The 27,684-nt window shown below is 32.5% G+C and overlaps 1 long non-coding RNA gene across 1 annotated transcript; it reads left to right on the forward strand.

Annotated features, from left to right (window-relative positions):
* The first annotated feature begins 419 nt into the window (after window positions 1-419).
* LOC143075086 (uncharacterized) lies at window positions 420-23,696 on the forward strand. The gene is made up of 5 exons (XR_012978226.1): window positions 420-655; window positions 1,758-1,906; window positions 11,603-11,857; window positions 14,447-14,530; window positions 16,193-23,696. It is a non-coding gene; the product is annotated as an uncharacterized LOC143075086 (long non-coding RNA).
* Window positions 23,697-27,684: the final 3,988 nt, after the last annotated feature.

Below are 27,684 nucleotides of genomic sequence, written 5' to 3' on the forward strand. Positions count from 1 at the left end.
TGAAACACTAGTGATCCATGGGAATGGGGCACATAAGTATACAACCGTCAGGTTTTATCTCTAGTGTTTATATATGGGTCATCGATTGTAGGTATTAAAAAAACAAATTTGGGGATTCCAAATATCAAAAACAAGTAGAATGACGTACGGTATTCAATGCCGGAAATTTCTATTCTTTTGGGGTACAACTGGGATCAATCAAATGGTTAAATATGTATTTTTGTTTTCTAAAACGATCAATACTTTCCGTTGAAGAATTAAACATTTTTTGGTGGCAATTTTTTATATGGTTGAACTCGCTATCTCACTTTCTGAACTTTGATAGCATTTTGTTGTAAGCCCTATGATTGCCTTCAATTCAGTAGCGACGCCTCTCAATTTCACAAGGAGTTTAATAATCAGATATATACGTACCATAATTCATTTTCGGAGTCATGATGGCAAAAATTATAAACTGTTTTAGTATGTGTAGATAAACAGCAATTTGGAGAACAAATACTGTTGAAAAAATAATCCGTTATATGTTTTGAAAACTGTGTGAATGTTTCTTGGCTAGTACTGGACAAATTCGTGAACTTTTTTACTGGTTATACAAGTTAACGTTTGTATTTTAATTCCCATTTAGTAGGTAGGAGAAATCAGAAGGAAATGTGACGTAAGTATCAAATATTATCCATATTCATATATATTAAAGGATCTGGGAAGGAGTTTTCATTACAACAATGAGCAAAACAAAACATGAGAGAACATGGGACACTGGCGAAACTAGGCGGTACCAGATGGTTTTCATCACTATGAGGTTACAGTTCATTTGATAACAATTGGTAGTAACTTTTATAATTTATATTGACAGTTTAAATTAGACATAACATGTAGAATCATTTAAATTTTCTTGAATGATTAGGTCTAACTCTTTAGGAAAATTGTTGCATACATTATAATTTCGTCCATCATTCTTGGATTTTTTGTATTTGCAATTGAAAACTTCTGTGGCAGATATGGAATTTGGAAAATCCAATATATACCAGTCGTCTTTTATTGTTATGGCACTTTGATCACAATTTACGATCCGTTTGCAATGTAACGTTTCGAAATGGATTCGTTTCGCTGATATTGAAAAAAGCAACTAGTATTGTTGATGTACATAATGATTGTGATGCGTACATGTACATGATAGGGTCCTTCTAAATTTGACACTATTTTGATAATCTATTTGGATAACGAATAATGTATTGAACTCTGTAGATTCATTTACCCTGAGTTCATCTTTAAGGTCCTTTCTTAATGTAACGAGTTATAATGATATAAGATAACGCAACAAGTATTTTCGGTGTACTAAATAATGGCATTATGTATACATACATCAGCCAGGGTCAATCTGAACTTGACACTATTACGTGTGATCATTGGATATCAACTAATTAATTTGATTAAGCCCTTCATGTTAGATGTAAAATTCGTTCATACAGGGCCAACTATTTCATAGTGGACACTCTTGTGTATTTGGTTAAGCAGCACACATTTATTGTAATCTTAGCTTGAATATTAAAGAGAAGTTATTTTGATATGAACAGAAATAACATATCCCTGAAGTTATACTTTTCACTAAAATATGGTCAGCCACTTCTTAGTGGAATATAAGTATTCAGTGCTCCAATTAGGCGTATGAGATTACTGAAAATGTTGTACTGATATAAAAACAGACAAAATATTAAAAATAAAGAACTATGTATGTGCATTCCTTTTATTTACTTCAGATAATCAATTTGCAACCGCATTTGCATTATAATGGCTTCAAAAAAGAATAATACCATAGACCCGGAAGGCGTTGAAGTGTATTTTTCGGCAGAGGAAGATGTTCAACAACAAGACAGACAAAGTGAATTAAAAACAATAACAGAAGAAGGTAAGAAAACATATGGTAAAAATACAATAAAGATAGATACAAACATATATTCCAATTATACCATACAAAGAACAATATGAGATACTTCGATCAATTTTTACCTCATCGATCCAATGGCTTTTTTTAAGAAGACATTCCCCCTTTCGTCATTTACTATGCTCCTTGTTTTTTATTTACACCATCATAACCTTTAAATTCTTGGATCACTACTTAAAAGTTGATGTCATGGACAAATGAAAAGATCATTTTCTTAATTATGACCATTGCTTATTCTTACATCTCCCCTTAAAATACAGTGAACGTTTCAAAGAACTATTTCAAAATGTCCGCTTCTTCCTTCTGGTCTGAAACAATATTTCAAATCTATAGTTGCTTTTCTCCTTGCAATGTTTAAATTTGTAGATCTAGATTTATATATGGTTACTTCAAACAATAAAAAAATGGGCATTTAGTAAAAATAATAGAAAAAGGTGAACAAGGATTGAATTGAACACATTATTATATAACTTTATATTATAATATTTAATTAATTGTTGATTGCTTAACGTCAAATAGAAACTTAATATTGAAACATAATATAGTAACTGTTAAGTTATATAATTTTTATAAAGAAAAATCTTCATATGGCCCCAGAAGAAGTATTTGTACTGTATTTAGCTAACTGACTTTCTTATTTCAAGCAGAGTATGTTTAAACAAAAACGTTTCGGTTTAAATTGAAGTTTTTAACCCGATATGACTATGTAAACCGGAAGTTGCTAAATGTTTCCCTTTGGTCTATCTTATAGTTATAATTCACTATTTACTAGCTGACATAAGCTGCGAGCAATCTCAAATCAATACTTAATGTCTTCTTTTCGTCTTGTGTGTATAGATACGCTGCAACATGCAGTCTGTCGTCGTTTCGTTATATGTAATCTGCTTTGTATCGAACGGATTAGTTAAAAGATATAAACAGATGTGGTATGAGTGCCAAAGAGACAACTCCCCATCCAAGTATCATTTTTAAAAGTAAACCATGATATGCCATAGTACAGTCCTCAACACAGAGCATTGACTCACACCGAACAAGTTAAGTCCTCTTCAATTACCTTTCATAGGTTATTCTGTTATGCTACACTACTGTCAATACGTAGGAAGGAGGGTCTGACACAAGCAAACAAGTTTAATCCTGTCACATTCTGTATGAGCTTGTCTTAATTCAAGATCCTGTAGTTCTGTGGTTGTCGTTGGTTCATGTCTGTCATATTTTTTTTGCAAATGGTTTTGTTCTATACTGGTATTAGGCCGTTGGTTTTCTCAAATGAGATGTGTCATACGTTACATGTCGGGGCCTTATAAAGTCGATAAAACGGTATGGACTTTTTCAGTGTTGAAGGTCGTACGGTTGCATAGTATTGCTTACATTCACTTCATTTAAACTTGTTTATTTGGGAATTCATACCATATCTCCTTGTATCTATATCCATTCATAAAGCGTTTGTCTAAACTTTTAGTTCTTTTTATAAAAACACAAAATATTTTTCCAACCATTTGTGTATTTAAATGTAAAATTAAGATACTTGTTTTAAAATTAAAATGAACTTTTGCACCAGGGACTTATTTATTAATAAGAAATCATAAGAGCCAAAAAAAAAATTTAAACCTCACCATTTCAACGGAAATATATCAAAGAAACATCATTGTCACTTAAAATAGGGACGGGAAATAGTAAAAATCGTTCAGATTTATAAGTCGAAAACCTACTGGCAATACCAGGGCGTAACAACCGAAACATTACGAGAAAAATTTACAACAGGTTAAAAAAAATCACTTCAAAAATAAAACATTGAGCACACAAAATCTTTATGAAAATCTTGGCTGCAGCCTAGAATCTAACGTGATTTTTTACTATAATGTGGCACTATACAACTTGACTTCCTTGAAACAACAATATTCTGGATCGAGGAACTACTGTGAAATTTACCTTTTAGAATTACCATTATCATAATTGATTAGTCTGCGTTTCAGAAGTTGAAATTAAATAATTAATACAAAAGTCTCAAATACTAAGGAGACAAATTCGATGATAAAACTGCCTTCTTCAAATATGCTATGAATAAGTTATTTAAGATGTATTTTGCAAATGTTTCAGGAATTTTAATTTACCAAATCTCTAGATCTTTAACTTTGTTCTATGTTTAGCCTTTCAATCTTTTTATTCGATTGTCATTGGTGAGTCTGATGTAGACGAAACCACATTCGGCGTACAAAATGTCAATCATGATATTGATTTTAAGTTTATTTCCAAAGCATTAGCAAAATATTTTGAGGCAAAAAAGTTCTTTTAAAACAATGAAAAGAATCATCATGTGCAAATATTGCTTACTCAAGGTATCAATCCGGAGATGAATAATGAATACATCAAATGTGCAATACTATTTGACATTTATAAACAAGATAAACCTTTATGTGTTCTCAAGTGGAAAGGAATTTTAGAATATAAATGAAATTTAAACACACTCACAGGTTTATTTGTCAATGCCTAAAACAAGTTTGAAATGTTTAAATGGAAATATAACCTGTTGATACACAATTAATATATTTTTAGACACTAATCACAGGTAGTCACGTCGTTATATCGAAAAGTGTTTGTCATGTTTTGGTTCAGTTGGTCTTAAAAGTTTTTCCTTTCGAAGTTCGTTACACATATGTACTACTATGCAAAGAGTAAATAAAATGTTTATCTTTGCATCGGAACTAAACACATTTATTTCTAAAAAAAACAGTTGTTGGCATGACACGGGTTATGTTCTTCTCATATATTTTATGATAGTATGATACTAAACCCCTAACGGGAGGGATTGTACCTGATATTCATATGATGAAGACATAACCGTTCAATCAGTTTAATTGAGGTCTGGAGCTGGCATGTCAGTTAACTGCTAGTAGTCTGTTGTTATTTATGTATTATTGTCATTTTATTTATTTTCTTTTGTTACATCTTTTGACATCAGACTCGGACTTCTCTTGAACTGAATTTTAATGTGCGTATTGTTATTCTTTTACTTTTCTACATTGGCTAGAGGTATAGGGGGAGGGTTGAGATCTCATAAACATGTTTAACCCCGCCGCAATTTTGCGCCTGTCTCAAGTCAGGAGCCTCTGGCCTTTGTTAGTCTTGTATGATTTTAAATTTTAGTTTCTTGTGTATAATTCGGAGTTTAGTATGACATCCATTATCACTGTACTATTATGCATATTTTAGGGGCCAGCTGAAGGACACCTACGGGTGCGGGAATTCTCGCTACATTGAAGACCCATTGGTTGCCTTCGGCTGTTGTTTGCTCTATGGTCGGGTGGTTGTCGCTTTGACATATTCACCATTTCCTTTCTCAATTTTATTAGTTAAATGTTTCAATCACACTTTCAATATTAAACGCATGATATTGATAGTTGTCATTGTTTTATAAAGATATGGGTATGGTTTCGTTTAGTGTTACAAATTTTGTAAGGGTTTTGATCACATTTGTCATGATGCAGATTAAAACTGATACATATTAGTTTCACAAAAGTATTGATAGATTTTTCAATAATGCGTCCTTAGCAAACCACATTTACAATGTACAAAGCAAAAAGTAAAATTACAAAAAAAAATGAATGGTCATTTAAATAGTCAGAATACAAAAATATCTGCTTAGTTTCTTTTATGCCCTTTTAGAAAATACAAGAACTATGTTAATAAAAGAGGGATGAAAGATACCAAAGGAACAGTCAAACTCATAAATCAAAAATAAACTGACAACGACAGATGATTTGATACGATAACTACTTTTCAAATTCTTACTATATAACATTTGTATTTGTTACAAAGATTCCGTATATCACCAAGTTATCGGAACTTTAATGAGGACTCACTGTGTATCACTTATTGCAGACTTGTTTCCGAATTTGTTCGATTTACAATAAAATCAGAAAGAACCGACCGAAACAACATCTGATTAAAAAATAAATACATGTAACAATTGATTTAAGATATTTGGATAATTTGTTTGCTCTTAATAATGACGACTTCAGTATGCGCACAAGAGATTTATCCTGCTAAACTGACTTGAAGTAAAGCTGATGCTTACAATGAGTGCATCCCTTGCCTAGATCTTTATATCTATATCTTAAGCAGGAAGCTATATACCAAAATTTACCACAAAAAAGAAGATTTTTCATTTCCTAAATTCATTTATTCATTTTTAAATGGTGGCGTTCCCTTGTCGTCATCTTGTGATGTTTATATATTTAGACTTGGTCGATTAGCTTCTTATTAAGATACAAAAAAAAACATTCTTACCTAGAATGTATACTTCGAGACAATCATGTATTATTTATGAAGTAGACACGATTAACTCTTTAAGGGACGAGACTACATATGCCGTAACTTTTGTTCATTTACTTTCTCCTCGGACACTGTTGACTTTTTATAAAGTCTAACTAGCAACTGCAAGCTCTTGATTACCGAATGGGTTGGGAAAAGTATATATTATATGCAGGGGAAGTTAGCATTTTGATGCTAAGGTTGGGGAATTTATAATTTCATCATTAAAATCGTCTCGTTTGTACTAGATTCTGGTACTGCGATAACCTCTTTTGTGAAATTCGAGGTACAAGTTTAAAATGAGATAGCTGTGTCTATTGATTCTTTAGTTTGTAGTTGTTCGAGGTTTGTCAATGGAACCTAAATAAAAATGAAATGAGCTGTCTTGTTTGTTCTTTGACAAGTATATGAAGGGACTCCAACTCGACAAGGAGAGACTTTTCCTCGGTGTAGCATGTTTTACCTCTTTGTTAACTTTTTACAGAATTTGCCATATTGTCCTAAAGCAATTTAATCTAATAAAAAAAGTAGTTTTTTCACGAATTAAATTGGTTTAATAGGTGAATCTTAATATATGAACAATGGTTACATTGTTCATATAAGATTCACCGATTGCCTTTTGTTACTTATAGTTCGTATCCAAATATAATGTATTTATGCAAAATAAAATTGATATAAGCCTTTAGCATAACTATTTGATGCTACATTTAAATGGAATTCCTTTTTGCCAAAAAAATACTGTAAAATAAACCAGTATTACATTTGTTACGAATTACGCATAGGATGAAAAGAAGTGCGCAAACCAGAATGCTATGGCAAATATATGCCATCAAGATCAGATACAGAATTTAGATAAACCGTTAAAATGATACTTGTGTTAGGAACGGTATATACAATTCCAAATATATTTTCGTTTGGGCTTGTATCATATTTTCCCTCCGGTTACATGATCCGTTCATCCTATTTTGACTCTTTAAAATTCAAGAGTCTATCCTAAATTGAGGTAAATTATATGGCCTTCCAAAAACCGTTTCGATCCCTGACATCACTGAAGAGACATTTATTGTCGAAATCCGGATCGGTGTATAAATTCTTGCATGTTTGTGGTACAACATCTTGCCACAAGTTTATGTTTTTCTTTTTTGGAAAATATTGTTTGTGCTGTATTTAGACCTTTCTACAACTAAATTTGTTTTAAATGTACACGTATACAAATTTCGGTTTTTATCCAACGCAATCATAGGTTTGAACGTAGTTTTCAATTTAGACTATTTTAATTCTAAACATACACACATACTGGTAATCATCGTTATTGTAACGGTTGAGATCTTGTATCTTTCTGATATACATGCTGATATATAATCGAGAGAGTTATTTTATATTTACTAAGATTTATAATATTACAATGTTTAATATTTACATTTAAATAACACTTCTTAGACATTCCTCCTGAATTTCTAATAATTAATCACCCTATTAACTTGTCCCAATACTGTAAGCTTAGTAAACTCTAAATATATGATACAACGAATAACACAGTATATTATATAAAATAGATTTTAAGATATATTAACAATCTAAATTTGAAACCAAGTGCTAATTACAAACTAATTGACAGGCATATTGTGTGTGTGCTTGAATACATAAAAAGAATTATTAACAGAGTAAAAATTGCTGAAGACCTATGCATGGTTGGTATTAACTTAGGTAATAACTATTACATGGTTCATGTAACAAGGAAGATAACAAAAAATGCTTTTAACTATACACTCAAGTCAGTGTGCTGTAAAGATATATAAACAGTGCTTTTCTTCATAAAAAAAATACTATTTTCTACCAATTTGTTTTACTTGGATAAAAGGAGTAGGTTCAGTAAGACCCCTTTTTGGCCCCAAAATATAGCAGTTTTACAAAATTGTTTAAATGTAAACTTTTAGTTATTTCTTGGAAAATATAATGCCTCTGCTACATAAATATGGGCTGTTTTTGGCATTACAATGCACATATATCGGGTACTTGCATCATTAAGTCATGCTTAATTACTGAAAGCTTTACAATTTCAGTATTTTAGTTAAATTTTAGACGGTTTCCGTCTTAAATGAAAGTGGCCGCATTCGTGTTCATTCTTGATATTGAAATGTAAGTTGTGTTTAATGATAATACATAACATAAAGGTCGAGGATAAACACGGATGCGGCCACTTTCATTTTTGACAAAAACCATATAAAAAGTGACAGTTTTTGGCATATTTGATAGATTTTTCATATTTAAGCTAGAATCGGAGCGTTTTTAATGAGTGAATCAGTTGAAATCTTTCACAAAAAATAATTGAATCAATTGAAATAGACATTTAAGTGTTTAGAAAGTGTCCAAAATCTTTTTCGTCAGATGAACTTGAAATTTGAGGCCAAAACCGGCCCTTACTGGACCTACTCCTTTGGCATCTTTTGTTAAAAGTGAACCTGAGGATAAAATATGCTTCACCTAAGAACAAGTGATCAGTATACTGTATATACTCATTGTCATCATAATTGATGAATGCAAAGTTAGAGTTTGCCATCGAGACTATAGGACCAAACTAAACGCCTCTCCTTGTGGACTTTTATATGTGTAGGATATTCCTCAGATGCTTATAGAAATAAAAGAAATCAAAATAAGATTTATTATTTTAATTCACGTACAAGTGTTTCAATGATGTTCTCTCATTAAACAATTCAAACATTTCTAGTTTTGTTTCATTTTACTATAGGAAAAAAGACCCACCGAAACAGTTTTCTCTGGATCAATTTAAGACATACATAAAGGCAACAGTGGTATACCGATTTTCAAAACTAATAAATCAATAGAAAAAAACAAATCCGGGTCACAAACCAAAACCGAGGGATTCGCATTAAATATAAGAGGAGAATGACGACACAACATTTAAATGTAACACACACAGAAACGAACTAAGCATTAGACAATACGATGAGAATAACAAATATAACATCAAAACTAAATGCATGAATTTGGGATAGAAAAGTACCGAGACACGTCTTATAATAATGTTAATTCTGACTCAAATATAAGAGGAAACAAACGACACAACAGAAACACAACGTTAAAATGTAACACACACAGAAAAGAACAATAATATAATAATGACCATATTCCTGACTTGGTACAGGACATTTTAAAGAAAAAGAATGGTGGGTTGACACTGGTTTTGTGGCATGCCAAACCTCCCGCTTTAATGGCCATGTTAAATATAACATTAAAATGACAACACAACATAATAGGAGAACATATTTGACAAAGACACACACGACTAATAGCTAACATACAACTCGAATTCATGCAAGTAGTCATCTGAGTACTGGAGAATGACAAACGAGACGACTTCAATTTCAACTGCTACTCAGACTTCGTAAAACTTCATCAATATCTGTGAAACATGTTAATGAGCCATGTTGTTGTACATGAACTCTAGTATATTTTCTCAAAAAGTTCATGAATGTTTATCATTATAAATAAATATTCAGTGTTAACTTTACAAATATACTGGATGGTCCTGAGTTATAAATTGTAGGTTGTGCCGTAGTGGATCATTTTGTTTACTTTGTAGTCCCTATAATTTTATTTGTACTTCAATGATACGTTTGGTAGAACATCTCTAGACGAAGTTTGGTACTTGTGCATCTAGTTTTTGTCTTTGAGTGTTCTTAATTCGGTGCAGAGGTGTAATTTGAACGTATGATATTTTCATGATGTTTGTTTTATTTGTTATACCCTTGTATCATTAACAATCCAGACTTTTCTGATTGGGTTCCATTTATATAAAACTAGAAATAAAAGAAACAACAGACACAACTTCCTCTGTCTCATCTTCATACTTATACCTCGAATTCGACAAATGCATTCACTCAGTTCTTGAATCAATGACAAACAACATGTTAATGTTGTTATTAGAGATTTTATCCTATTTAGCATCAATACACAGACTTCACCCGAGTATGGAGTATACTTTTCTCAACTTCTTCGGTATTCAAGAACTTGCAGCTACAACTCAGACTTAATAGTACGCCACAAGTGTCAGAGCACAAAGATGATGAAGAAGGATAATGTCAAAGAATGTGCCTTCCTTTTCCTTAACAAGTTACCAGACCACCACTCAAAATGATATTGTAGTATTTTTAAGTGTGAACCGAGAATGTGCAAATTTCTAAGGAAAGTATCAACCGCGAGTTTTATTGTCAATTTAATATGTGAGCTTAGGAAAACCCGAAAAGATATTTATATTTCGAATTTTTAAAGTAAGGAATCTGATGTTCAGTAGTTGTCGTTTGTTAATGTTGTTCATAAATGTTTCTCGTTTCTCGTTTTTTATATAGATGAGACTATTGATTTTCCCTTTTGAATGGTTTTACACTAGTAATATTTTGTGTCCATTTATGACTTGCTGTTCGGTGTGAGCATATACTCCGTGTTAAAGACCGTACCTTGACCAATAATGGTTTACTTTTATAAATTGTGACTTGGATGGAGAGTTGTCCCATTGGCACTAATACCACATCTGCCTATATCTGTATAAGAAATTTCAGCCCACTCATGTATGGAGGTGGTTTTGAACACGGAAACACAAGTTATCAGGTGCGGATCCAGGATTGAATGTTAGGCAAAACATTTTGTTCCGCGGAGCGTAACATGTTGCAAAATGTAATGAGATAAATCAGTAAAAATGTTCGTGCCGTCATCATTTCCGCTTTGTCTGCAAGTTATGGTCTCCTCAGCGAAAGTATACCTAAAAGGATGGGGATGGGGGGTTACTTCGGTTTTCGATTAAAAATGGTTACAGAAGTGTGGCTGGAATATGACCCCAATTCATATATTATTGCATACAATTTTCAGCCCACTTATATATCGGCGTTGTTCTGAGTACGAATACACCTGAAATAAGATGTGGATTGACCTTACACTGAAAAACTTTGTGATACACATTCCCTGAGGGTTGGTATAATGACACCACGTTGATATCCCGTGTTAGGCACGGACCATTTATTTTTTTGTAACTGTCAGTGTTTACTCTATATGTCACCAATTTAAGGTATTTATCAACATATTATTTTGATCAGTACAATGCGTCCAGCGTATAACAATGCAATATCCTATTATCAGATCACAAACGCCAAAGGTTTCTGTCGGGAAGACTATTATTATGGGTGTCATATGGATTGGTGGTATCTCATCTGTGAAACGTTTCACAGAGATTTTAAAAGATCTTAATATCGCCTTACACTAAAGCTATATATCTTCAAATTATGAACCAATGTATATTTTTTAGTTTATAATACTCAACATTACTTTTTTCAGAACTTTTACTAATTGCTGGACATATTGGTCATGAGTGGCAAACTCTTGGTATTATGTTTGGATTTCCTAAAGCTAAACTAGATCAGTTAGAGAGCATATACGACAAAAATCCTCATGCAAGAAATTTCTGTATGCTTCTTAAATGGTGTCAATTAGTAGCAGCCTTAAATCTAAACGAGAGAGAGCATTTGGCCAAACAACTGACGACTGCAGACAAAAAAGACCAAGCTGATTGGCTTGATGTTAACACAAGTGGTATGTGAACACGCCTAAATTAGTGGCTGATTTACTGGTAGGAAGTCGAGTTTTCTGTTTGTTTTTCCTATTGTAAGGTAATCACTGAAACGTTTCTGCTAAATGAGATTGTTAAAGAGCCGCTAGCTACGAGATATAAAATAATATGAGCCAGTCCATGCGAAAAGGTACAAAAAGTCCTTTTATTAAAATTTACAGGAAACATTGTTAAAGCTTGTTAAAATATTTTTGAAAAACGAATGTATCCGAAAAATTTACATTAAACAAATGTAAACAGAATTAAAATTGTCAATGCTATCCCGAATTTGTCAATCAAAATGGGAAAAAGATGTAGAAATATCTGTGTTGTTTTATATGAGCAAGTGTAAAATCATTTGATTCTCGGAACAACGCTATACTGACCGAAAAAATAACCATGTACAACACTATAGAGATAAAAGGTAATTTTTCATAAGTTGTACACATGTTTAAAGAAAGGAAAACAATATTTAAACATGTTGGAAAGTACAAACACTTTTTCATCTTGTGTTTTTGAAATTTCAATTTAAGTTAAATTAAGTTAAGTTAAGTTATTCAATAGTATAGAGATCAACTGTCCTTGCATGGGATTCGACCTGTTGCCCGGTTAGATTGCGTTGATATCTTATTTGTAAGCGAGAGCCTTATCCCCACCGCTACCGGAGTTGGAATTGGAAAATTGAGACATTTAAACTGTACATTGAAAATTATTGAAAAAATCTTTATAAAACAAAGGAGGGGGTCAGCAACTGAAGGTGCGTACAGCTTTAAGATATGAGGAAAAGTAAATGTGTTTGATAGATCACAAGTCTGCACACATTTTAGAATTTCGTAATGTTTTCGTTTTTGTACCTTTTCGCATGATTTTTTTTTGTCAATCATGATTGAAAGTGAAATAGTGAAATAATATATCGCTTTAAGTAGCCAGTATGGTTCAATTATTTAACGATATAAGCTAAGAAACATTGATGATGACCTATTCACTTGCAAGTGAATTATTCTACCTAATTGAATCCGTGTTTATGTGAACTTCAGTTTTACCCCTTAGCTAGAGATGGATACCGCATGCATTGTGGGTGTTGAATTATTCAAAGAAAGTGAATGTCAATATTATAAATGAAACAAAGCTAAATCTTTTGATTGACTAAATCGATCCACAAAAAAATCTTTCTTATACCAATTAAAACAATATTAATCTATAATATGCACGAGTATGGTAGTCGATTTCACAAAAACAACTTACGACTAAGATTGGTCTTAAGTCATGAACAAATCAGTATACTTACGATAAATTTTAGTCGTAAGTTTTTTTGTGAAATCGACCCCTGATATTTACTTATATCTATAGTTATGTTTATATCGCTTGTATGGCTATCGGAGGTTTTTGGAGGTCAACTCGACAGTTTCTTAGATGGCGTCTAGACTCAAATACACACGAAACGAAGATTTTTCATTTTTCATTCCCAATGTTTCTTTCAATGTATTTATCATTTCTAATTACATTACCAAATGTTTGCAAAATTTTCTTGTGTATTTCTCCTTCTAAATTAACACATCTTATAGTAATAAAGTTGCAGCTATTGATGAGCTTTTAGGTAACTAAGGCAAGTGCTGTATTTACTTTAATACTTGTCTGAAAAGTATTTCTATCCTTTTGATAGACTGCATTTGAGAGAAATTGCACACAGTAATATCTTTATTATCGTATTAGTCGTTACTATAGATAATAATACTCATTAGTTTGGGTTTATTATTGTCTTTCAACCTTTCCGCGAAGACATCTTTTGATTTTGTTCACATTCATTTTTTTTCTTCAAATTCCTTATTCTACACAAAAGTACAAAGAAACCTTAGAATAACTGTGATATAACAACAAAAGATATAAGAAGATATGGTATAAGTGCCAATGAGACAACTCTCCATTCAAGTCACAATTTATAAAAGTAAACCATTATAGGTCAAAATACATTCTACAACAAGGAGAACTGGCTCACATCAACAGCAAGCTATGAAAAGCCCCAAAAGTACTACTGTAAAACTATTCAAACAGGAAAACTAACGATCTAATGTGTATAAAAAAAAACAAGAAACGAGAAACACTTAAGAAACACATCAACAAGTGACAACTACTGAACATCAGATTATTATACCTTACATGAAGGATAACTACAAATTCATCATATATTTTGAATCGCTCTATCGATTTCTGGAATGATATTTGTTCAACCGGAAGTACATGTATATGAGTATCCTTTAAAAATAGAAAAGGTTCTTTTGTCCATGGATTTACGAGTTTTGAACAGCGGTATACGAGTGATGACATTATTTATTATTAAATATCTGTAAAAAATTTTTATATCAATGTAAGATAATCTTATTCTTATATCCAAAGTAATATATTTAACCACAAACTAAAAAAATAATGTTTTCGTATCTTTATTCAAGTAAGTTTCAAGTTTAATAATCAACAAGTGTGAATGTTTATGTAAAAAAAACAGAATTTCAAAATGTTTAAAAATAATTTGCTTTAAATATCATAATTATCAATATAAATATCTTATTTATTCACAGGCCTGGGACCATTACCTGAGGTTCTTTGGAGTAGGTTACAGTGCATCACGTTTGACAGAGATATAAGTATACATTCAGTCAAAGGTAATAGTTTTAGGAAGACATACCTTTAAAACTTCTAAACCCCTCCCAAGAGTTGCTGTTAGAGGTATTTAAAGATGTTCATCTATCCGGCAGTATAACTCAAGCTGAAAAGGGTCGTATATTATCATGTGCTAGCTGTTTACACAGGTTGTAACACCAGACTGTATAGATGCGTTGTGAAGGGAGTGGAAGTTCTTGGTAAACGAAAGAACTCCTGCGATAATTCATAAAAATGGTGAGGTCAAATGGTGAAGTTGAATAGTTATCAAAGGTACCAGGATATCATCCCTTCGGTGATATCGGATATGTTCCTTATGTCGTAACTACAATCCCGTTCCCTTTTTACGAATGTCACCTACCGATTAAAACTATTTACCGGGATTTTGATAACATGAACAACACAAAGGGTGCCACATGTGGAACAGGATCTGCTTACCCTTACTGAGCATTTGCAATCAACACCCGTTTTTTGGTGGGGAGATGCCGAGTCTTTAGTTTTCTATGTTGTGTCTTGTGTGCTTTCTTTGTCTTGTGTCTTTTTTTAGCCATGCCGCTGTCAGTTTGTTTTCAATCTATGAGTTTGCCTTTTCTTCTGGTATCTTTCGCCCCTCTTTTAAGAGGAAATATTTCTGCCCTCACTTTCCAATGGCAGCCAAATTTTGACCTTCATGTCATCATATTTTCTTTGAAGATCTCACTTGTGATCATTTGTTTTAACAGGGAGGCAACATAAACCTTGGATACATATTTAAGACAATTGGTATTGCAAAAATTATATTCTGTGATCCGGTATCAATTATTATAAAAAAGGAGGATGAGGTGATATTTAACAACTATGGGTTACTAAGCGGCATTTAACAATGATTAAAGCCCATACTGCATAGTCAGCCAATAAAGGCTCCGAAATGACAAACATAGAACAATTCAAACTAGAAAACAAATGGCCTAATTAATGTACAAAAACATGAACGAAAAACAAATATGTAGCAAATGACAACAAATGACAACAACCGAATTACTGGCTCCCGACTTGGGACAGGTACATATATACGAAATATGGTGGGGTTACCTATGTACGAGGAATACAACCCTTCAATTACATGGGACACTGGTGTAACAGTAGAACATAAAACGAACTATAAAAATCAGTCGAAAAAGTCTTAACTCATCATATTGATACATATAAAAATACATCTTACATAAACACAAGTTGACGTGGCTGGGTACTTGTACATCCCTACAACAAAACTACACTGAGTTCAGATCTGAGAGAACTCAAAGCTACTGACAGTTACTTCAAAGCCACTCACAATTTATCCGATTCAATACTGGATAAAACAAAAGATGGCAAAGACTTTTCTAAGAGCATGTTGATCACAACACGCATCTTTTCAGGAAGATTTCACATCATATCATAATGTTTTATACTTATTTAGTATGCACTCTTGTGTATACTTAAACATGATATAATCATTTCTATACCGGATATAATCAATGCTACAAAGAAAGTTCTAAGTACATGTTGAGCAGAAAACGCATACTTTTCGGGACAATTACACATTATATCGGAATCGTTTTACTTATCAAAAATGACCTCTTTATTTGTTTTTAACTGTTTAATTATTCTATTTTCAATAATCTAATCATTTTTTTCTGTTAAAGAGCATAAATCAGGAGAGACTACCCGTACTGCAACAGATCTGCTGTATTCGAGAGAAAGAATTACTCCGCAAGAACAAACATCTGACCACAAACTTTTCAAAGAAAAAAGCATAAAACTTCTCAAAGCGTTTTCTTTGGAAAAATACTTTCCGGAAAAACTGTCTTTACAAGAAGCCATGAAAATATCCGAAAAGAAACAAGATAATATCTCAGAGGCTGATATTCCTTTCAGGATGTTGAAAAAACTAATTATGCTATGTTTAACAGCGAGAGAGTCCGAATTGGAATATATTAACTCGAGGAAAAGAGACAAATCGAGACAATTAGCTTCCCGCGTAAGTAATTGGAACCCTATGGATGTCTTTATGATAATATTTCAATGCTGTGACCCGTTTTTGAAACAAGAACTAGCACGCAAAATGTTTACATGTAGACTAGCAATTCCTTTCCTTTACAGAAATACAAATAACAAAATAGTTTTATCAAAATGGCCGCTGCGAGGTATAGATGTAAATTTAGAAAACAGATACGAAACCAATATTGTATGCTTAGATACAAAAATAATAGCATTCGTGAGAACAGGGAAATTAACTAATCTATCAAAGTCTAACCTTTTAAACAGCATAATAAATGCAAGCCACGCAACCTTTTTCTGGCGTGAATGCAGATTTGGGAAGACAAAAAGAGTGATTGCAGAAGGCTGTGTAGAAGCATCGTGGTTTATTCCATCCAAAAGTCTTTCCAGTTGGTGCAGTGATTTAATCATGACACTAAACTTGAGAGGAAATTTTTTGGATTTTGAAAAGCAGTTCCAAGTTCTCTGCAAGTTATCAAGTATGTTTATAATACATACTCCAGTAGACTATTTGACAGACAAGTTATTTGTTGAAAAGTTGAAGGTGATACATTCCTTCAAAAAGAAAATAATTTGTGTTTTTGACTGTGATGAAATTGATGATCGTGTTTTAGAAGAATTTAAGAATCAGTTCAGAGAAGAAGACCGCCAAAGAACAATAATGATTGAGTTAGGAGGAATGGGTCTCTCTGATTTGGTTAATGATCTACGTTGTTCTATAAACGAAGAGCTCAGAGATCAACCGTCTTGCAAGCTTGAGAAATGTTTAGCAAACCTACCATTAAGCCTTTGTGAAGATGACGAGAATATTAACATCGATTGTAAAAAGGGAAAAGAGCAAGCACTTAAAGTTATATGTAATTTACCGTCTTGGGTTAATGAAGAAAAAGAAAGCATAAAGACGACTTCTACAACAAAGAAGGAAGCATCAGAAAAATTAATGCAGTATTTACCAAAACGGGATTTATTGAAACTACAAGGACCAGACTGGAAGGAATGGTGTTCTTTGAAGAGAAAGAAACTGAAGGCTAAATACAATGATAGTGACTGCTACATATACACTGAATTTGACACAATCAGGAAAAAACAGATACAGACCTATTTAGAAAAATCCGTTCCGTTTTTAAATGATTTTCTTGACAGTTTCTACATAGAAGATGAGCACATAACTCGATTAAAGTTTTTTCTTTCATGGTTAAAATATTACATCGATGGTATTACTCAAATGACTATGCCTACTCGAATACAAAAATATCAACAACTTTGGAAGCAGTTGAAAGTAGCAAAAGATGAAATAGAAAATTATGAGATTAACGAATTAAGGATTCAATTCAATGATTCTGAACAAAAACTATTAGAAGCATCATTTGGAATAGAACATGTCATAAGAGAAGTCGGTCAAATTTATGAAGCAATTATTGAAAAGAAGTCAACAGTTGACGCATTTGAATATGAAAAGGTGAAAAAGTTTCCTAAAGTTATGAGCAAATTGATTCAAAGTGGATATCCTTTTGAGATACTTGATGGAGATACATCAATGATCCCCAGTACATGGATAAATGCTGTTCTTAGAGAGATGAAAAATGATTTGAACGATAAGAAAATATTAACATTAGCTGTTCTTGGAATTCAAAGCTCAGGAAAATCCACCTTATTAAATGCACTGTTCGGGTTACAATTTTCTGTCCGAGCCGGCAGTTGTACCAAAGGAGTATTTATACAGCTGGTGGAGGTAGAAAAAGGTTACCTGCCATACGATTTTGTCCTAGTCATAGATACTGAAGGACTAAGGTCAACTTCAATCATTCAGAACAATTATGACCACGACAATGAATTAGCAACATTTGTTTTAGGCTTAGCACAACTGACCATTATAAACATCAAGGGAGAAAATACAAATGAAATGAAAGATTGCTTAGAGATAGCTGTTCATGCATTTTTGAGACTGAAGATGACAAACCCTAGAATTGATGTTTGCCAAACCTGTGTTTTTGTCCATCAGAACGTCCCATCTGCTAATGCAAGCACTCATTTATCGCCAGGGAACATTAAGCTAATAGAAGTTTTGGATGGGATGACCGAAGCGGCGGCGAAACAGCTCGGAATAGCAGACATTAAATCTTTTAATCAAGTCTTAAAAACGGACCTTGAAAACCTTGTATTTCATTTTTCTGATCTTTGGAGTGGTGATCCTCCTATGGCCCATGCAAATCAGGGGTACAGTATAGATGTTGCGAATCTGAAAGAAAGAATTTTTAATATTGAACAAACAAAATGTAATAACCTTTTTCTTTCACAGCTCTCATTGCGAATTGATCAGCTTTGGAAAGGTATAATGTCGGATGATTTTGTTTATAGCTTTCGAAACTCTCTTGAAATTCAAGCGTTCAATGTGATGGAAGATCAATATCAAGGCATGATTCTAGAAACTGCTGACATGTTGCAGAAATTTATCAGGTCGACGGTACGATTAAAGTTTGCTGAATGTGAAATAAAAGAAAAACTTAGTGAGTTGGTAGAGGATCTAAAAGCTATTTTGCGATCCAGATTTCAAATATGTTTAAACAAATTAGTCACAGACTGGTATAACTTTATAGACAAAAATCCATCAAACGCAATTCTGGTACAGTGGAAGGAATCAAGAGTATGTCGTTTACGTGAAGAAGTGGATCGATTAATTCGGAAAGGAGATGACGATATTCAAACGGTGCAAAAACAGTATGCTTTAACTCTTATTCAAAGGTGTGAACAGGACAAACATGAAAAGGAGATTCAGAAAAAGTCAATGCGTTTAGCAGAACAGTATCGAGGGAAGAGACTTTCAGGAGTTGATCTTCGTTCTAATTTTAATGAAATGTGGCAATCGTGGATTAGTGGCCTTGAGTTATCCCTTTCACCTAGTACAAAATCTATAAATGCTGAAATAGATAAAATCTTATACGACTTCACTAAATCTGATGACAGAGTACTTTTGCCTGGTGAGATGGAAAATTCTAAAAAAATTAAAAAAATATTTGAACGAATGACAATACTTGCACACTCGATAATGGTAAAGGAAATACAAGTAGATCGTGACATTAGTCTGTATTTAAAAACAAAGGCTAAGAAAGAAGTTAAGAGAGTATGCAAGAATCAAGCAGTAACTGTCATAAATGATATGTTCAAAGTAATTGACGATAAAATCAAGGAACTTTTACTAAATGATGATCCTTTTGACCAAACATATGCGATGGAAATTTTGCGAAAATTACATGACCAGATAAGAAGTCACAATGAAAATAAAAACTATGATTTTAAGTTTACTGCAAAATTGCGTGTCAGGCTATATGTACATGTGGCATGTTTCATGAAAGTAATTTTTACTAAAGCTGATGAGGCTTACCAAATGAAACACAATGTTAAAGTTCAAATGCAAAAATACCAAACATCTATATGGAAAATATTTATAAGTACTGTAGACGAAAAGAGCACTGAATTCATAGTGGCTTGCAATCTCTGTGAAAAGATGAAAGATTTCATCAAAACATCTGTGAACGACGATTTACCAGAAAAAATAAGAAACATAATATATACAGAGGAATTTACAACAAAATACGTCCTTACAACTCGTATCATGGCTGATCTCGCAAAAAATGGAAAATTTGAAGATATACAGTCTTATATAGAAGATCCGGAACGTTTTGCTTTCTTCTGGGTCATGAAATATGCCTCCAACAAGATGATGAATGAACATGTCGAAGGACAGTCTAGGTACGAATTGTTAGCTGACAGTCTAATCACCTCTTATGTTTCTTCTATAAAATCTTGTATAGACGATGCAACACAGAAGATTATGAAATCTGACAAAAAGAAAAATATTCATACGTGGATAAAATATTTTCATAAATACCTGCTCTCTAAAGACGTACCTATTTCGAAGGTCTTATTAACAGTTGTTGAGGATATCAGAATTAAAGATTATTCGGATTTCAAGAGACTCTTACATACACAATTAGATCATGATAGAACAAACTTGATTGGTCAGTTTGCAAATTCGGCTGACAATTTTATTGATCATCAATCACATATTCAAGGACACAAAATATTAGAATATGTTTGGGGTTGCAATGAACGGTGTCCATTTTGCGGGGAGACCTGTCAAAAATCGTCAAAAGACCATAAAGGAGAACCGCATACATGCATACAACATCGACCATTGGCTCTTCATGGAGTCAGCGATCAACAAACTGGCCTATTGCGATTAGAAACATGCAGTTACTTAATCACATCAAAAAATTGTGAATTTATTTGTGATTTGTGCAAGAGGTGTTGTCAAAAGTCGGGTAAATGTGACGGAACAATAGACAGTCCAAAAAAACATTTATTTAGGGAATACAGAAAATTTATTCCAGAATGGGATATTCCACCCTCTATGCAAATGGACTCTTCAGATTACTGGATGTACATTTTACACAAGTATAAAGACAATTTTGTCATGGAATACGATGAAGAATTACCGGACTCTTTGGCACAGTGGGAAAATAAAAGTCAAAAAGAGGCAATAGGTTCTCTTAATGTTATAAGTAATATTCGCTGTTAAAAAAGAGGATGAGCTGAGATTATGAAATACCGTTTGATGTAATGATTTTCGTTGAAATATTGGTATTTAATTTGATTGGGTATTGTTATCTTTGCTGAATAAGCTTTACAATTGATATAGAGGATCAGTACCACAAATTTTAACACACTTTTAGTTTGGAAAACAAATCTTTAAAAATGTGTATCTAATTTTTTTCATTGCCATTGAATATTGATCACAGTAAATTCGTTAAACATTTACCTAATCAAGACTATAGGATGATAACGCATCTTAAATATCAGTCAATCATAATCTTAATCTAAAAACGTCCACAACGAAAACATATCGAATAAGACCCTTCTTGATTTCATTTATGAGCTGTCACCGAAAGCTCATCAAACAATGAGGGTTTAATTATCAAGACATATTTTGAAAGTCTAACAAGTCTCTCTGAGGAATTCTTTGAGGGATGCGTTTTGCAAAATAACGATTGCTTCATTTTACCAGTATTAAGTGGAAAATATGGTTGACAAAACTAAGAGGACATTGTACAGTGATTAAAATGAACAGTATAAAACTAACGCAGTACGAAGAGAAAAGGTGTTTTAAACAAAAACCAACCACGTGTGAATGAATTATTATAGAAAATAACTGTTCATGTTAAAAGACATACTAAAAAATAAATCATATTTTCTAAGAAAAATACACTTATATGTAACCTGCCTCGTTACTTGAATGAGTCAACTAAAAACATTATTGACATACTTTCAATTGATTTCTGATGTGACAATTAACGTTCAAATAAGACAATTACATGTCGTCAAATTTGGTCGTAAATTAAATCGAGATCGATTATGAACTATAAAAAATGAACATTAAACGTGTACGCCTGAGCGATTAAGGACATTAACTATTATAACGTTTCACTTAGAAATGTTATTTAGGGTCATACATTCACAGATATGCTAACGTATGGATTACAATCTATTAATGTTTTCAATTGTAGTGTTTGTAGTGCTTTATATTTTATATTTTGTTATGTTGTTGTTGGTTTTTTTTTTTTTTTAATGAAGCGCTTAGATCAATTGTTTTCATAATATAATGCCCTCTATAGATATTTCACTTTATTATATTTATTATTGTATTTTGTTGATTTATGGTTCAATGCTATTGTATTTTGTTTAAATGTGGTTCTTGATCCCCATGTTCCCACTTAATTTAATTCAAGTTGTTGATTCTATATATATACATACATATATATCTTTTTTTTTTAACCCTTTATACATATACATCTTATACTATAGTACATAATATAACAAGATCGTTGTCTTCTTAATAATAAATTTCTTTTAAAAGTTAAATAAAAAATAGTGTTCATAAGTTTATTGTAGTAAGAAATCCAGGACGGGTTCAAACATAAAGATTTTGAAAGCAGAGAGAAACTGTGCGCCTTAAAGTTAGCGTCACTTATGAGTCGTATGTAAACGAAACATGCGTGTCGCGTATTATAGTGTAAGCCTGGTACCATAAATAACTATAAGCATGTGGTAATTTCTATTGTATTGTTAATTTGTGTATGTCTCTATCTTGAATGATCTTCCATTTATTTGAATTGTAGTCCTGTTATGTAATGTTGTCATTTTAGTGTTATATTTAACATTGCCATTAAAGCGAGGTTTGGATAGCCACAAAACCAGGTTCAACCCACTATTGTTTTCTTAAAATATCCTGTACCAAGTCAGGAAAAGGTCAATTGTTATCTTATAGTTCGTTTTTGTGCGTGTTGCATTGTCGTTTGTGAATTTTTGTTGCACTTTAGTGTTTCTGTTATATTTGATGTCTTTCCCTCAGTTTAAGATTGTAACCCGGATTTGTTTTCTCACAATCGATTTATGACTTTCGAACAGGGTATAGTTCTGTTGCCTTTATGCCTTTGGGATGTTGTTTTGTTTTTTGGGTACTAGTATTTTGTTGTGTATATTTTTCTTCAATTTTTAAACATTGTACTATAAATTTGCTTGATTTATTTACCTTGTTGTTTTTTAAATATGCGTATATTGTTTATGTTTGTCTTTTTATTTTTGCATTGATGTGATGTATGTGTGATTTTTTTTATGTTTGTCTTCCTTTTTTATATTGCACTCAGGTGAATATAAAGTAGAGATTTCAAAACACATGTTTAACCCTGCCGCATTTTTGCGCCTGTCCCAAATCAGGACCTGCAGCTGGCCTTTGCTAGTCCTGTATGATTTTTACTTTAAGTTTCTTGTGTATACTTATGAGTTTAAAATGACTTGCATGAATTGGTTATATATCTCGAACCGATTCTGTTAATACTTTGGGTATAGTTTCTAAAACTGTTCGTTAAAACCGTTATCATACACGTAGAAAAATTACTTTGAAATAAAATTTCGGACCAACCATACAAATATTTCGGACCTAATTTCTATTTTAAAAAAACAACGACAGACATTATCTATGAACCAAACTCTGTTCTTTACCTATAAATAAATAAAATAAAATTTTAAAGGATAGCAACACACAATTTAATATTGCAGTCCTAAGTATGGAATTTTTCAAATTACAATGGCATATTGTTATTATAAACTGTTTCCCAAAACTGATCGGTCTGAAGATCATAAAAGATATTTTATTAAAATAAAGTATGTCAATAAAGGTTTTGATTTGGTATATATTGCCGGTATTTTTAACGACCTTTCTGTTAAAGAACAAATTCCTGGATATTTTGGTAATACTGAACTCCCTCTTGTTTGCTATATTTACAAGAAATCTACCCGGACATTTGTGTTAAATTATAGCCAAGTCTGTAAAGATTTAAATATAAGTGAAAATACACATACGTCATGTAATTGCAGTTATTCCAAAAACACTTATGGCCCCTTTTCCCATTTTACAACAGAAGACCTTGACATCGTTCGCAACCGAAAGTTAAAATCATTTTCCTCAGAGAAGGACCTAAATATCGTCCCCCGTCAATTATTAATTGAGATGAGTGTCGTATAATCGTCCACAACTTACTCCGTACTTACTGTTTGAAATGGATAAAACGGGAAAAATGACTCGTTTTTTAATTCAGCTATGAAGATAGTTGATATACGTATACAACATTTTAAAGAACATTTTACTCTTACCAACAACCCTTAACATCCTATTTTTTCGTATCGAAAACTAAAAGATCTATCCAAGGAATTTGTTATTGTCCCGGTTGATAAAGCTGCTAATTATACCATTATTGTTTGACGTAAATTTTACATTGAGTTTCTGTTAAAGAAAATCACCCATTCGCCAACATTACAACTGACTTCATTTTCAGAAAAAAACGACATATGTAAAACAGAAACTAACAGCTACTTCTGTACAAGCAGAACCAAATACAATAAAATCATATGTTCTGGCTTCCGAAGCTTTCCAGATCACCTTACAAATATAGATTTGTTTCGTCTCCAAGCTATTGTTCCATTACTAAATTGTCTATTTTACTTACTAGTTCATTTAGCTTGGTACAATTAAAAACCTGATAATAAATTGTTCAAATAAGGCATTTGAAAATAGTGAGATTAATTACTTTTGGAGTGTCAACAATTTGTTGGAAGTACTTGATAAATTGCATGCATATATATTGGTGATTTTGAATCTCTTTAAAGTTTTGATTTTTCTACCCTATATACTACTTTGCCAGGATAAAAAGCCCAGGATAAAAAGGTGTCAATCGATTGTTGTCAAGTACATCGATTTTATCAAGTGTCCCCAGGATCATCTTAAATGTTGTAATGAAAATAACACATGTGCAGTCTTCTTAATCCTCATTTAACTATAGAAATTCTAACAAGTTCGTTTATATTCGGCCCTGTACTGTTCAACTTTCAAATATTTTGGATTTCCATGACAACCAACAATATTGCTCTATTTCCAAATGTAACCGTAAAAATTGTACAACTTGTGATATACTAATATCTGATACTCTCTTTCAAAGTAATTTAACCACCAAAAGTTTCAATACACACAGGCATGAGGATTTGAATTGCACTGCTTCCAATATTGTGTAAGGTATTGAATGTACTCTTTGTGGATTGATCTACGTCGGGGAAACTCGACGAGGACTCAATTTTAGAATGAATGATCATCGATCCAATGTAAATGATCCTAACAACAACTTTCTCTATAAACATTTCATCAGCCTGACCATTCTATTGTTTCAATGAAAGACCGGATTATAGAGAAACTATATCATTTAACAAATGACCCCATATTGTGTACACCATATCGTTTACAAAGAGTAAACTTTTGGATAAGAGAGCTGGTAACAGCTATTACCTATTGATGCAATGACAAGATTGAAGGTAAAGGTATTTTGTCTAGTCCGAGGTGTAGTACTGTCAATACATTACAATTATTTAACATTTCTGCTCGACGGAATAGAAGTCATGGTCACAGAAAATATATACCACCCACTATGCACACCGTGACAATTAATAGTTTGTTAATGTATGTTCAAAAACCTTTAGGAATCAATCAAATTAGAACTAAATTATACTCCATTCAATTGTTAAAACTTTTTTAATGGCCCCGCAACGAAGTTGTCGGTGCCATATAATGATATAGTGTTATCCTTGTCCGAAATTCCGTCATTCCGTCATTTTATTCTTCTAAACGCCTTCAGATATTTGGCTGATGTTTGATCTGTGAGTTCACCATGATGAGTTTCAGATCAAGTTTAAGTTTTGTTCCGCTCCGCTAATTTTTACCAAAATAAAGGGTTTACAACTTTAAAAATTGTAGGACATCACAGTTATACAGACTTTTTTCTATACGCCTCCAGATTTTGAGCTTATTTTTAATATGTGACACTATCATTATGTTTGTGTCCACAGGTGTTATGGAAATTGCAGATTTATCGAATTTTCGAGACGGGTGCCATTCATGTCGCTTTGACACATCTAGTTTCTATTTCAAGAAGCCAAACATACTTCCGTTACTGATTATCGTTCTGTTTTGTATAGATAAGTTGCAATAGTCATGGACATTGCTTACCACAGACTATTCAAACCAATATCGACTACATCCAAAAATGAGAAAAAACGTATTTTTTTTAAGGTAGAATTTGCCAATAAAGGTTTAGATGCTGTAAATATTAGCAATATTTTCCATCAGAAATCTGTACAAAAAACTATATCTGATTACTTCAAAAATAAAGCTACACCTGTTATTTTTTATACTTACACCAAGTCTATTGCATCCAAGATTTTCAACCACAAGAGGCCTTTAACCTCAAAGATGTGAAATCCAAGCCTCCGGATTGCTCATTTGCATCGTCACAATTCAATTATAGTCCAGCTGGTCATGTAATTACAGGTGACCTTGTCATCGTTACCAATGAACAACTTAGAGAGTTGTTAGCCAAGGGACCAACATATAGAATTCCCAAGCCCATCAACTGGAAAAAGAACTTCAAGTTACTGATGGATGCAGTTGAGGACTATGCAAGGAAATGGGTAAGGCGCATACCAGACGAGCCAGAACTGGACACCTTGTCTGATTGGATCAAAGCTATTCGATCGTGCATTCAGATGCGCATTCAACAGTTACGATGTACTATAACGAATAAACTCATCATAGATACCAGGACTAAATTGTATATATACGCCAGACGCGCGAGTTGCTAACCCTTTCAAGGATCCAGATGTTGTGGATGCTTTATCCTCTTTGCATGACAAATATGTCGTTGTTCCAGCAAATAAAGCCTCTTATAATATTGTCTTCATTTGTAAAAACCATTATGTGTAATGTCTCACAACAGAGCTTGGAATAAATAGAACAACTGGTAATCCTACATATTCCTTAACATCATTCACCAAGGTCAAGATTTCACAAAATCACGAATCTGTCCTTCTTTTTTTTGGTATCAACATCAAAGAAAACAGAGAAAATTTATCTATGATGAGTTTATTTACCATCATTATACTGGATACCAAAACTACACAAAACTCCATATAAAGAACATAGCTTGATCGTCAAAATGTTCGACTAAACATCTTTATAAAGTACTGACTACTATTCTTTCTATAGTTAAAGATGGGCTTCAAAAATATTGTGATGAGATTTATTCTACCAGTGGTGTTAACCAAATGTGGATTCTAAAAAATTCGAAAGATCTACTGCTTAATCTTCGTTCACAATCTTTGCAATTTTGCAGCAACATGAAGACTTTTGATTGTTCGACCCTTTACACTACTATTCCCCATTCTCAGTTGAAAGATCGACTCCACCATCTCATTAAACAGAGCTATTTCTATAAAAATGGGAATCGTAGATACAAATTTCTTGTTTTGGGTTATAATGATTCATATATTATGAAGACCACCCTGAATCTACCAGAAAATATACTGAAGAAGATATTATTAAAATGCTAGACGTTTTGATTGACAATATATTCAACAAACAATCGGTTTTCCAATGGGTACTAATTGTGCTACCCGCCTAGCCGATCTGACAAACAGAAAAAGCACATTGCGAAATTGTTTAATTTCACTTTCTGATATATTGATTATGTCCTTTCAC

Source organism: Mytilus galloprovincialis, chromosome 5, assembly GCF_965363235.1.
Source record: "Mytilus galloprovincialis chromosome 5, xbMytGall1.hap1.1, whole genome shotgun sequence".
Taxonomy (NCBI): Eukaryota; Metazoa; Mollusca; class Bivalvia; order Mytilida; family Mytilidae; genus Mytilus; species Mytilus galloprovincialis.